The sequence below is a fragment of the Gobius niger genome, assembly GCF_951799975.1.
Source record: "Gobius niger genome assembly, chromosome: 19".
Taxonomy (NCBI): domain Eukaryota; kingdom Metazoa; phylum Chordata; class Actinopteri; order Gobiiformes; family Gobiidae; genus Gobius; species Gobius niger.
The window spans coordinates 7,127,652-7,142,481 of NC_136870.1; the positions used below are offsets into that span (position 1 = coordinate 7,127,652).

The 14,830-nt window shown below is 42.1% G+C and overlaps 1 protein-coding gene across 1 annotated transcript in view; it reads right to left on the bottom strand.

Annotated features, from left to right (window-relative positions):
• rab26 (RAB26, member RAS oncogene family) overlaps positions 1-14,830 on the bottom strand; it is a 78,372-nt gene that overhangs the window by 34,371 nt on the left and 29,171 nt on the right. The window lies entirely within an intron of this gene.

The following is a 14,830-nucleotide window of genomic DNA, read 5'->3' on the forward strand; positions in this document are numbered from 1 at the left end:
TAGCGATGAATCATGATCTGCACAAGTAACATGTTTTGTTCCTGTAGCAGTGGAAGACTCACTGACTTCTGAATCAGAATGTAGGGACTTGTATTGTACACACTGCAGCTGACCTTTCAATCAATCATGACAATAATGAACAATGACTGATAGAATTCAACTGCCGTCGTTCCCGACCTTTTGTCCTTCCATCAAAAATACATCTACACTTAAAATGGACCATCAGTAAGCTTTGACTTCGGACAAAAGCCTTTGTGCGTATTTTCTACTGTTTAATTTGTCCGTATAACATTTTTATTTGAAAAAAATCAAATTAAGCAGCCCCTTGGAACCCCTGCAATCACCACCAACACACAATTTGGTGATTGATCAGCAGAATGTGGAACAGAAGTTAAACCAACTGGAGTGTAATATTCTTTTGCTCTATGGAGAAGATGAAGCCTAAAAGATATCAATGCACGTAGATCAATGTCCTTTTTTTAAAATATGTATAAGGCTGCTAAAATTGTGAAAATGCAACAATTAAAGCTCACCCATAAGAAGTGCTAAAATCACTTGATGGGGAGCATAAAAACTTGCATCCGATGTTTTTTATTTTCTTTCCTTTTCTCCAAAAAAATGCATTTGTTTGTACTCACTAAATAAAAGGTTTTGTTCCACGTTTGTGCAAAAAAAAAATTGTACTAATAAAATCATTGGTGGAAGTTTTGTAAGCAAGTAAAGATGTAACAATAAGGTTTATATAAAGTTAATCTTAATGAAGTGCAGTTGAGAAGTTAGGCCTATGGCTGTGAACCTGCTGAATATATATTTTAATTGAAATTCTTGCAGAAATGTTATTTTATTCAGGCCAAAATGTTCAAACAGTACAACAGCCAACCAAAACCAGTTTCTAAACAGTTTCCTGGCCTCTTTTATTCATTGTTCTTGTAAGCATAATTTAATATTTTATCACATGATTTGACACGTGACCGGACGTAGCCGCTCGCTCTGGAGGCCGTTCCAGTTGAGCTGGGAAGAGGACACTCGGCTTCACCACCGAGGACATCGACGAAGGGGACAAAGGAGAGTGCCTTGAGTGCCTAGTTATGTATATAAATGTAACCATAACCATTGATTTTATTAACCATATAGTCAGAGAACAATCGTACAGCCACTCTGCGTAAGCTAATTAATGCATGGTACAGTTTGCTCTGATGCACCAAATGATGACCAGTGGTTATTCTATGTTTTGCTGAAATTGAAACTCCGGCAGACAGTGCTTTGTAACTTTCCTAACTGTATTGTGGAAGTGCTGACCCATGCTAATTATCCAAACATTTGCGTTGGACCTGACAACGCCGGCACGCCCGGGCATTGCAATTAGCTACGAAGTGCCTCGCTGTCGTTCAGGCGAAGCTCCTCAGGTATTTTTAGCCCACGTCGAGGTGGGCCATTAGAAAGCTAATTACACCTACGTGGACAATTCCAAGTCATTTTCTCAGCTGGAGCTCTAGCGTCACACCAGACACAAGCTAGTTACCAGCAATCTATTCAGTCTTGTACATCGCTCATCATTACCATTACTCATTCCATGTCGTGGGGTCCTCCCCGATCTTGACCATAGCAGCTTTTCTGTCAGGTTTTGTCCCCTTCAATTAAGCACTTGTTTATTTCCCTCAGAGAAGTCTGTGAAGGTCCTTAATGAGCTGTAATCACAGCGAGTGCTTCTGCTTTTGCCATTAACAAAATGATAATAGGAGGTGAGAGACAGAGTGACAAAGATGATAGCCAGCAAAGCTCTCCTAATTTAATTACAGCGGCACTGGATTAAGGTCAAACTCTGCAAGAAGGTCTTAATTATGGTCTTATATCTGAACTGTTCATTACCGTTTGTTCTTCAGCCACGTACTCGTCATAAACATTGTATTTCTGCACCAGACAACCTCATACCGTCACACACATTCTGTGAATGGCCTCATTATTTTTCGGCTTGGTTTGAAGGTCCAAAAAATCAGATTGTCGGAGAAAATCTGCAGGACTGCCTAAACTGGAGAAGCATGTACGGTAGTCGAGCTGGCCGCGCTACCACTGCACTGTGTTTTGGCATCTTTTAACAACTGGGTCTAGACCAGGGGTGGGCAATTCATTTTTATAAGGGGCCACAAAAGAAGCCTGATTGAGTCGGAGGGCTACACTAACAATAACGCGAACTTATTCTGCAACTTTATCCTATTGTACACTACACTAAATTATGTATTTTGAATATATGATACTGGTATTTAGTAGGACTATTATTTTCTGAAAATATTTAGCCATAGTAGTTAAAGAGTTGACGTTAAAACATGTTAAAATAAATATATATTAGATATTAGTTATTTATTTGAGCTCACTGTATAATTTTTACTTTAAATGTAGAGTGGGTAACTAACGAGTATCTGGTAAGTTTTATGTTTGAAATATTTAAAGCAGTACTAAGTAACCCTTCCCCCTAGAGGCCATAAGCGCAACTGCAGGTGTTGTAGCAAGTTACGATTTTTCAACTTAATAATTGTCTTGGAGAGTAAATACTACGCTGACAGAAAAGGGCGAAGGGAGAGAGGGATACTGTGCATCCAATTATACAATGGAAATATTTTTTTTCACTCAAACTTGCCTGTAAATACTGTTTAAAGTGACGTTAGCCCGCAGTTAGCTTTGCCCGTTAGCATGTTAGCTTCTTCTTCATGATTTCATTAGTGTGTATTGCTTTCTCCGGTCCGGTGGCAGCCAAGTTGCAAACATGGTTTTCTGTCCAGAGACACCAGGGGGAGATGAAAGACCCTCCAATCATCCCATAAACACTTGTATTACCCCCACAGGGACTACGGAAAGGATTTATTAAGGTAAACACGTTACTTAGTACTGCTTTAATCAAAAGTATTTTTTTTCGGCGCAAGATCCGCGGATGCAGCCATTTTTCTGTCTCTTTGGTCTGTACCGCAAAGAATTATGGGCAATATGCTTTGCCAAAGTCCGCTTGGATGCGGGCTTCGGCGAAGTGTGGATCAGGGGCGCAAAGGGGGCGTGGGCGAAAGACCCCTCTGGAGGATTGGGACACCCTACGCACTCGCACCCATCATCGGGAACGCGCATATGAGGGGCGCGAGGGTGGAAGTTCGAGTATTGGGACACCCTGGGTGGAAGTTCGAGTATTGGGACAGGGCCAATGCGTTGTTTGTGTCCTGATCTCTCATTATGTCAGTGTCCTCTGCTGCCCCCTATTGGCTGTAATGAGCATTCTGGTAATTTCTTTTAAAAAAAAGTCATACTCTGCAAAGGAATGGGATAGAGACTTTTTTTTGGACATACTCAGGAATTTATGCCAAACAAGTCGTGGGCTGGATTCAATCATCTCAGACCAGACCTGGGCAAATATACTGTATATTATATTTATACAGTATAATATACTGTATATTATCTACCAACCCAACTTAAGAGACCTATGCTGCGCACACCAAGAAGAACGTGCACCTATTAAATTCGACTTCAAGTAACCTGTGGCTACACCCAGCACTACATTATCTACTTCATTTGCGTAACAATGTCTAACAGAAGGTCATCTTCACACATGACCTCCTTGCTGAGCCGCATACTGATACGCTAACTCGATTTCCCCTGACCACCTCTTTGACCAGCGCACGCCTCGCTGCTGGACCGTGATGGAGCGAAGGGATGCGGAAAGAGCATCCATCATCTCGGACGACAATCTGCATCAATTATTACAACGCTGACCTTGGAGTGAAAACAAGTCACACCATAACAGAGAAAATGAAGAGTCACAGGCCGATTATTGGTGCTAAGAAGGTCATTGCTGGTGGCATTTCGGTTCTGACAGTGGACAATGTACATCCCCCCCATATGCCACGAAACAAACCCATTTAAATTCACACAGAGCTGCTTCAACAATAACACGCTTATGTCATATTAATGCAGCAATAACCTCACCACATCCATTTAAATGTAGTTATTTGGCAGCACAGGGAAACGTCAGCTTGCCTTGACACTTCCCTCCCTCTAGAACAGACAAAAAAAACACATCAAACAAAGGCACAATGCACTACAACAAGTGTTTTTTCTGCCTCTTAGTCGTATTCGATACTGATGCTTGGACTCAGAGTAGTAGTGTGAAGAGAAACAACTGTGAGACTTATACAAAGATCTCTAGCTCCAGAGTTCATGGCTCATTATGCGAGATGAACCAAGACCACTCTAAAGATTAAATAAAGGCAACAAAAATAAATGTGTATCTCGTGGTTGTTGTGGGGTTTTGGTATCTGCGGAGCTGTAATAACCAGAATTTAAGCCGATATGAGCCACAACACAGTAAACAACCAAATGCGGCATTCATCGATACTGAGTCCGCTTAAAACACAGTATGGGATGTTTTGGTTCTAGTACTGGTCAATGATAATGCTAAAAATCTGCAGTATTGGCATGAAATTGATTCAAGCCTAGTCACAAGCAGCCCCGATAGCCACCATGAACTTTGACTTTTTAACTCATGCAGTAGTATTTGACCAGTTGAAGTTTGAACAGTTCACAATCCACTGTAACATTACACCAATACAGATTTCAAAATGTAAAGTTCTCAATTTGGTGTTCATGAGTATCCAAATGCTACAATGAGTTGGATGTATTGATCATTGACCCAGTCTGTGTTTTGCCAAGGTTTGTTAACTTTAAAAAAAAATCATCATTGTTTATCCTTCTGTGGACCTACCACCTGCAGGAGGAGCCATAGGGGGCTGGTGTGATGTGATTTGGGCAGCTCCAACAGCCCCCACGGCAACGGAAAAGTGGATGGATGGATGGATTATTATTTATTATGTATTATTTATTGGTTTATTTGGTCAGGACAGTGCATGTTAATGACTAAGCCAAACCAGATTGTAGCCTTGGACTCATTTCTATCCGTCGTCCCCCATGCGCACTCTCAATCACACTCTCATTCATCCTGGCCTATTGTACATGTTTTTAGTCATTGTTTTAATCACCCCTCCTGGAACCGCCACCTTAACGTGGTGGAGGGGTTTGAGCACCCGAATGATCCTGGAGCTCTGTTGTCGGGGGCTTCGTGCCCCTGGTAGGGTCTCCCATGGCAAACAGGTCCTAGGTGACGGGTCAGACAAAGAGCGATTCAGAAGCCCCTTATGAGAGACAAACAGGCCTGGTTAATCGTGAGGCCGTCCTTCTGTGGACCCACCACCTGCAGGAGGAGCCATAAGGGGCTGGTGCAATGTGATTTGGGCAGCTCCAACAGCTGCCCCCACGACCCGGAAATGGAAAAGTGGAAGAAGATGGATGAATGGATGGATGGATGGATGGATGGATGGATGTTTTAATCAATGGATATTGCTTCCTTTTGCCAGAAAAATTGCAGATCCCTAACGTTGCTGAAGTTATAAAACTATAACTAAACTCTATGACTGCTCAGATTTTACATTGCTGCATTTTAAATTCAATGCTTCCTAATGCTGTTTTAATGGCTACGCAGGATATCTTTAATGCCACAAACGCAGTGTGATTTCTTTCTCAGCATGATTTAGAACAGTAAACTGTCAAGCAATGTAACTATTTCCAAAGATATTTAGATTTAATACCTGGTGGAATCAAATTGTATGCTTTTTAATTACATTCAAAGCCTAGCAAAAAGTTTTGGTGGCCATGAGACGCCTGGAATGTTTCATAATGATAATGGTCGTGGCCTACACGCGGGTCCAGTAAAGCTTGGAATGTGTAAAAGCGCACCTTTGTGATATGATCTCGCTCTGCACACCTGCTAATGAGAAAGTAGCACTGGGAATTTCTGCTTAATGACTTCAACTTCATCCCTGCTGTGCCTGGCGCTACTCTGATGTTACCGTGCAGACCTCTGAAACAGCCACCAGCCTCTTCTCATTCCATCAGCGTCCCCGTTATCCTGGCACTAAGGAGCAGCCGCGATCATTTTGAACTTCTCTCCGTGCTAAGCTTGACCCCGGGCGCTCCATTTCAAGGTGTCCCTTCTTGGCAACAATGCTCACGACATCGATTGCTGAGCTCTACATCAGCTACGGACATTCCAATTCGATCGATCTTCTAAAGTAGTGCGAAAAGTGAACAGGTGCGGCTGGTGGAAGAAGATAGCTGCTGAGAATATTGACATCGATATTCAGACTTCATTAGTGTGACGAAAGGAGTCGCTTGAGCTCACTTCTCACGAGATCCAGGCCTTCAAACATCTTTGGACGTGACCTTGGACATGCTTTTTAACATGCAGAGAGTCGGTGCCATGTGTGAAGGGGGGAAAGAAAACAGACGATCTTGATTGATGGCGCACCTCGAGGCTCGCGCAACAATCGTACGGCGAACCACTTAACATTTCCTCCGAAGTGCCAGTCTCTCACTTTTCCATCAATCTTCCGTGGCAACTGCTCCTCGATCCTTGTTGGATTGATTGCCTCTTACACTTTATCTTCAACTGCTCAATCAGAAAAGGTCCTCACCGCTTAACTTTGGGAAATGAAAACAATCCAGTGTAGACGTAGACGGGGAACTGATAGTCGCCTCGTGCTGTGCCTCAGCGTTCGCCTTCAGGACGGAGGGTACATTGTTATTTTCATCGTTGCAATATTAGGCGATACCACTCCACATCGCAAAGCCAGAATATATTGGTCAATTCACACATTTATTGCTAACACTGCCTACAATAATGAAGAAGAAGAAACTTTATTTATACAGCGGTAATAAACCTTAGCTTCTAAAATCGTTACAGTTAACCTATCACATCCTTTTAGAAAACCAAAACAAAGCAGAAAAAACTAAAAAGCAAAAAACTAAAACAGAGCAGAAGTAGAGTACAATGCTGTAACAAGAAGTAAAATAAGAGTTTATAGAAATAAAATAGATACTGATTGTAAGAAGTCTATGAAGGGTTGTCAAATATTATAAAAACCTTAAAGATTATCCTTCAACAAATATGATTTTTTTTCCAAATATGAATGTATTGGACAGATCCCAAAGCCACATTTTGTCAGTGGGTACTGCTGGCCCTTTCCATGACATCAGATGTAACTTTTTGCAGTAATAAGGGAGTAGGAAATGACCCGCTGCTGGGCTGAAGTCAATTTTCCAAATAATTGTGATGTGCCAAGGATAATCATCAACGGTTCTGGTGACAATGTACAAATACATCAAATACAAATACATCAGACCAAAAAGTGACAGACATTTATCACAGCTTGATAAAGTGTTCAGGAAAATACTGTGGATCTTTACTTTTGAAAAATTAGGCCTATGTATAATTTTGAGCTGTGTAAGACTCTGTCTGGTATCATTGGAGCAGGAGTGTATGTGTTCCAGAGATGCTTCCCAGATGTCATCACGGAAAATGGATACCAAAGTCCTTCTCCCAACTATCTTTACACTTATTGGACGAGGTGGAAGACATTGTTTAGAGTTTGTTCTATATATCAGAGATAAATGTATCTGTTTATGGGGGTATAATTAAACATTCATCTAGCATAGATTGTGGTTGTGTCTCAAAACCTGGTATGACATTTCAGATGTAGTCTCTGTAGTTGTGCAAAGGAAGCAAATTTCACCTCAGTATACAGGTCATGAGATAATCGTAATTTCCTCCGATCAGAAAACGTCAAGTCTAAATTAGAATGGGCAAAGGGTGGATTTTATGCAATTGTAAAGAAAGGGGTAAAACCAGTTAATCCCTAGTTAAGACACACCCATTATTTATTCCAATCCTGACAATAGAGTCAGCAGCACTAAGGGATTCTGGAGCAAAAGTCCACTGCTGTGTGAATGGTTTGTTGTCACAAAAAGGGAGCAAACAGTCAAACTATTTAATCAGTCACGTTCAAATAAATCAAAAAGCCAGAAGCTTTTGGGGTTCCATTAGAGACAGTGGTTACACCCCAATACACAATAACAAATGATGCTGTCGGATTTCAGTGAAGACGGCAGAGGAGAGGTAACGAGGTAATGACGTAATGAGGTATCATTACGTAAAAGACAGATGAAACTTCAGCGAGTTCTTCCCAGCCACTTAGTCACCACAGACAGAATGTCCCTAAGTCGACTGTGCTGACACTGATTGCAGCCCAAGAGCCAAATGTGGCAGGGGTTCTATACCTGCTATCAGTTCACACTCTTGGCTCGTCCACTTCAGCCAGACACAGAGAAATGGTGCAAGAAATCATTAGTGATTCAAAAGTCAATCCAAAAGATTGTACGGGCAAGGATGTATACTCATAATGAAAGTACTGACAGGCGAGATGGATAGGTGTGCATAGAGATTAGTTCTGATATGAAATATAAAGTGGAAGAGCACCACGGGGCCATCTGGCAGGTACAGTTCGAAGTCTAGTTGCGGCACTATGTCAGCTCTACTTTCCGAGACAAAGACTGATGAGGTGCATTACCGAATGACAGCGGCATAACTGCAATATGGCCAGGAGGTGTAATGAGGTCTAGAGTTTGTCTAGTGACGGATTCTCAACAATTCCATGAGAACCAAACTTGTCTATATTGTTTTAAGAGCAGGGGTTCCCAAACTTTTCAGGCCATGTCCCTCCAAAGGTCCAACAGTGAAATAAGACCTTTATAATAATTTTACACCATGTTTATTAAAAGTGTTGTTATTATTTAGTTTTAGAATGTTCCTGGAGACAATCATTTGGATACCATATACCACTTGAAAGGTGTCACATAACGCACAGCTAATTCCTGGGATCATCCATATCGTATTTCTCTGCACTTTCATTACTATAGGAAAAAAACAACAACAGGACAATGGAAGAATCGTGTACAGTACAGCAGTTCAATATTCTCCCGTGGTTTGCAGCAACACCTCTGACAGCACTTCTTCAACTTTAAACTACCCCCTTAAACCACCCAATGAGCTGACTTTCCTTTTTCCATTTTGTTCTAGTCGTCTTAGCTATTTTTTATTTAAAAGATCATTACGTTTAAAAGGGGAGACTAGATTTCAATTAAACAACTAGCTTCAAATCATGTGCTTAAGTGTAAGTAAAACATTTCCAAAAACAGCAACAACAAAAGCAGTCTTAGTTGTGACCGTTGTAAAATGGTCAGAGCTGTAATTCATGGTTGTCCAATTAGTGTAGACGAGAAAAATAAAACGACTGTTATCACCCTGGGAACCGAGGCTTTTCCTAAAGACCCTTTATCTTTCCTGTTAAGATCCATTCGAGTGACGCTGATTATTCTTAGTATTTCATCATTAAACACACATGCGTCTGGAGAGCAGTTAAAGCTCGCTGGATCCATCCCCTTTTATGCATTAAGCCATCCTCCACTGTCAGTGAGTGTACGGACACGAGTGAAGCCTGTCCGTACACTCACATCACCTCCTCTTTGAAGGTCTTATATTAGCTTTTATTCTGGCTTTGAAAACTATTTTTGGACACCTTTGTATTGTGTGTATTATGATTTAAAGTTGTATGTGTATAACTGAGGCTTAAAACATTCCTTTGGATGAACGAGTTGGTTCATCTAAGAGGGTTATTCTTCTCCAATAAATAAATGTCAAATGTTTCACATTCTATAATTTGAAATAATGTCGATGTAATGATAATACAGAAATGACCGAGATACAGTGGCCATGGCCGGTCAGAATTCTTGCCCGAGCTCCCTCTGCAGGCGGCAGTGGAATGACACAAGGATGACGATGCCTTGATGAATACATATAGTGTACATGGAAACGCTTCTGCAGTAGAAGTCCTCATATCTGTACTTCCTGACCTAAAAGATCTTTCTCACCAGCCTGGAGACTAGGTGGAGACTATTTGGAGACTCGAGTTGCCGCTGGTTACAGAGATGTCTCTGAGACGTCCCGTGGAGATGAGGCGAGTCTCTAGGTAGTCTTGGTGAAAAAAAATATACGTAAGCAAAACTGTGACATATACCAACCAGGCAGGCACATCGAAAGGACCACCCACCCCCAGCATGTGTCCTTTAAGGCTGCTTCTCTTTCCACCATGGTTGCCTGCCTCTAAACTCCAGGCTCCGCGTCATCCGGTGAAAATGACAAACGGCTGGCTCCGCTGAGACTGGGGAATAAAAGGATGGGGCAGCTACCTGTTATCTGAGGCTTCACGGTGGCCTCGGCTCCAGATGGATCGGGCAGATTGCGGCGACTCGGTGCAGCCGGCCGCTCATTTGCGCTGATTGTCTGGGTTCCCCCATGCTCCGTCATTAAAGGCCTAATGACCGCCGCGACCGAAGCCGGCGGCGAATAAAACAAACATGTCTCTGAGTCGGGGGGTAGGTTGTCATGGTTCCTTCCTTTTGCTGCTGTATTGTCACTTGCCCGTGTGTTTATTTTTATACACCGTACCAGCCCCTTCGCGCAACTGCTGGAAACGAGGGATTACTGTCCACTGACACGAGCACAATGGTTACTTTACTGCTGTGTAATGACATGGGATAACAGGATGGAAATGAGGGAGGACGCATTTTGTTTTTTTGAAGAGTCAAAGGCCCTATATTTTTCTAGCTGTGGAATAAACTGTGCATCTGAATAAAGGCTTTTATCAATCATTGTTTTCGATCATTATTGCTCATCCCAACTCAGCACTACTAACAAAGTACTGGAGGGAAGTAAATACCAAATAAACGACATTGCTGAAAAGTATTGGATTAAGACGGTGTGATAAAAGTAGTCAGGAAAGCGGGATGGTAAAAATGGCTGAACTCTCCACTGGCTACATGAGTGATACTGGAAATAGCCACAACACGCAGTAACACCTCATGTAGGAGCATCCTGTTGACTCAACATGCACATAATTTATATAACACTACAGGGCACATACAACGTCACGTCAACTCTTTTTTTATCAGGAAATATCCATTTTTGTAGTCACCTTCAAAAAAGTAATGGGTTAAAGTACTGAGTGACGGTGGATGAAAACAGACTTGAATCGTGCGAGTTATTTACAGAGAATGACGAATGTACTGTATGCTGTTGTTGCCTTAGACTCATGCGCACAGTGGGCAACTTATGAAGAGCGGATACTTCGGTTTAGCAACTGTGTGGGCTTAAATCAACCGAAAAACATGCACAACAGGTTCATCTGCCAGCCAGGTGGGTCCATGGGCGCTGCACTGCGGTCGCCCACTGCTTCAGTGCTATCAAAATATGAGTCAAATGCAGAGGACACATTTCCCAACGGGGACAATAAACCTAACCTTAACTAAGAACAGGGCTGCTCGTTGAAATCACGATTATTCAAACGATTATTTGTTGCCTTAAAAAAAAATCTTTATTTTATTTATTCATTTTTATTATTATTTTTAATAAACAACTATGGACTACATTTTCTTTGGACAATAAAACTTTTTTTTTTTTAAATATGTTCACGTTTCTAAACTAATCCTATAGGGACACCTGCCCCCTGCTGGCCAGCCCTCACACCTGTCCAACAGAGGCGCGGCCTGATGACATCATCACACCGCGCTAATGTTTTTATGTCAAACCAATGCCTGAGCCTCTAGCACGTGAAATGCGAAGGGGACAGAAACAATCATCTCAGCAGCATGAAATAATAAGAGTTTGTTTGAGCTCAGTTGATCTGCTCCTGAAGAAGAGTTTTAGACTTTTCTACTAAACAAAACCAGTGTCTGGGCAAAGGATGTCGAGGCTTCTAAAACAGCTGTTCTCCTTTCAGCACAAGGTGAGCTCTTAACAGTGGTGCCATCTGAAGAGCTAAGTATAAAAAATATTAGTACAAACCGTGCAGGACAGATTTTTTGCGCTTTGGATGGACGAGCGGGAGGGCATCCTTAATAATCGTTTGTTCTCGATTATGCTATTTTTGTGATCGTCTAGTGTAATAATCGAAATCGTAATCGAATTTCGATTAATTGCACAGCCCTAACGAAGAACACTACATGATGTGAAAGCTTTGTCAGGACATCTTAACTTGTTTGTATGCGTGAAGTCTCCTTGTGCCGCACAGAGGTTCCTACATGCGTTGTATCGTCGGTCACATTGTCACATATTTCTATAACTCTTCTTTCTCATCGTCCTCATTGATCAAGGGCCGTTGTTTGTCAGCTGCGTGAAACAAACAGCGGCGCATATACTGTACATCCCATTCAAAAACAATGGCTTCCATGCGGTGCCCTGAGAGACTTGATGCCAGACACACAGTGCGTTATGAGCGCACAGGAAGCGGCTGCACTGGTTATGGAAAACATCAACAACAAAAACATACGTTTCATACATCATTCTACACACGACACTTTTGATACAGTCCTGCCATGTCCAATTTGCAAACGTTGAAATACTGTCTTGATACATTAGCAAATCACAATCAATCAGGTATTTGCAAAGGCTGGGATTGTGAAGGTCAAAGGTCATGGATTGGTGGACCTCGGTACGAATCCGGGTCCCCGCGTCAACCCATCCGGACCTGAACCCTGGATTCAAGGTTTGGACCAGACCTTTGCTGCAGAGCGGTAAACTACAGCCCAGATGAACAGAAAGAGAAGGAGCCGTCAACTCCTTGAGATTTTCTTTGTGAAACATGAAAGACTGAAATACGGTTAAAGTTTTAAAACCGCGAAGACCTTTATAATCTAATCAAATTCGCAAGCGCGATTGTTAGGCGCAAATGTACCATTTCCCGATTGTTTTCTAGAGAAATGAGCAGCGAGCAGGTCTGAACCTGGACTAAACCAGGACCAAACCAGGACTATACCAGGTCGATGCAGGGCTCATATAACCTTAAATTGTTCCAGAGCTTTTAGGGATGCACCGATACCACTTTTTCTAAAACCGATACGAGTACGAGTACTTGGATTTAAGTACTCGCCGATACCGAATACCGATACGAGTACAAGGCATTTTCTTCAACATTCTTACTTTTTTCACAGCAGATTGGTTTGTAATTAGTAAATTTACTCATTTACATTACAAGTAGGCTACACATTTAAGAGCAGTTATATTAGAATTGTGCTGATGCCATTTATTTATTTATTTTTATTTTCATTCAATATAATTTTTATTTTTATTGCACTGTCCATCATAGACAGAAAAGCCCATGTCCAAAAGCTCCCAATGCCTGTGCTTTATTCATTTATGTATTTTTATTTAACAATAGTATTGAGAGGTTACTTAAATGGTCTCTTTTCGCCTTTACTGCAGCTCCGTGTAGATTTTCTCGTGTGTTTTGTAGCAACTTAGCGAGAAGCTACAGCGTTTTCATTGTTCTGCTGCAGCTCATTTTCGCTCTATATGGACATGCTGTATGTCTTTACGTTGGATTTTCTGAGGACTTTTTAGTCGCTGGGTTAGTTTTTCAGAAGAATGAACCCCTGGTCATAAAACGGCGTCAGAATGGCCAAAACTGCGCTAGCCGCGAGTTAGCAACATTAGCCTGTATGTTGTAAACACTGCAGACGCTGCAGCACGAACAACATATAGCTCTGGCTAAATCCAGCACAGACTCTGATTTAGAGAGCGCAGTCTGTAATAAAGTCAGCTCTATGTGGATTATTGTATTTCCACTAAAGAATTCTCCAGTTTGTTGCTATTTTCTCTCCTCAGCTGAGAGGTGCGCCTCGTAGCTGCGCCTCGTAGGTGCGCTGGCCGCACGTCAAATGGTATCGGTTCCTGGTATCGGGACCTCATGAATGAGTACGAGTATGAGTACAAGCATGTGGTATCGGCCCGATACCCGATACTGGTATCGGTATCGGTGCATCCCTAAGAGCTTTGCTTGACTTTTTTCAATCTGGACCTCAGTGGCATCGGGGGTGTTAAGTAAACATTCTTTCACTTTCACTTCACCGAAAAGCATTGACAGAAATGAGTTTCTACGGTCAATACTGAACTTCATAAAAATCAGTCTATGGACATCTTCAGTGACAGAGAATCCACTCCCCCTGGCCCGGCCCTGTCAGTGGGAATGAGCTTTCCTTTAAAGTCGCTAACAGAAGGAGAATGCTGTGAAGAATGGGCTGACAGCTCCCTCGGCGCATTGTTTAAGGATCAGTGAGGGTAAACCGAGGCTCTGGAGACACAAACTCTGGGCAGCTGGCCAATAATCTTCATTCAAGCGCATTTTGATATGACTTTGCGTTGATGATACTTCCTGTTGCTTATCATCACGGTGGCCTGAGGCGCTGCTATCTCTACTCTGCTTCTGTCGAGCCAATACCTGTTCCACAGTCCTGATAAACTCTCCAGGGAACAGAACACCCGCTGCCCGCTGTGCAACAGGAAGCTTCATTTTCTCACGCAGACCAAGAGTTAGGGAACATGCAGCCTATAGGGAAATCACTGCACAATATATACACATTTGTTTGGAAAAAGAAACTCCTAGCCTCATATAATAGCCTCATGCAGGAGTCGAAGAACAAGGTGAAGGATTGATCCCATTCATTTGAAAAAGACAAAAGGAACTTATCATAATGTAGGATTTATGGTGACAGATAAAACTCTATAACAACTTTTTAATCTGATACGAATTCCAGATGCCAGGTAGACTAATATTACTTACTAATATTATTAATTAAAGGCACACTATGGAATTTTGCAGGGTTTGTTTTGGTACATCGCAAAAGCAACTCAACTGTGGTAAAATTGGAAATATAAACAAATGTGCCAGTGGTAGCAGACGTGCTCCTAACACTCAGCTTGACTCAGACATTACTGTTTTGGCAGTGGGTGGTCAACAAGGGCATCATAGTGGGGGGGCACAGGCAATAGGTGGCCCCAGAACACGCTCCCTTAAAGGAACTAGATTCAAGTTGGTCATTATATACTCACTACTGCCACCTCAGGTCT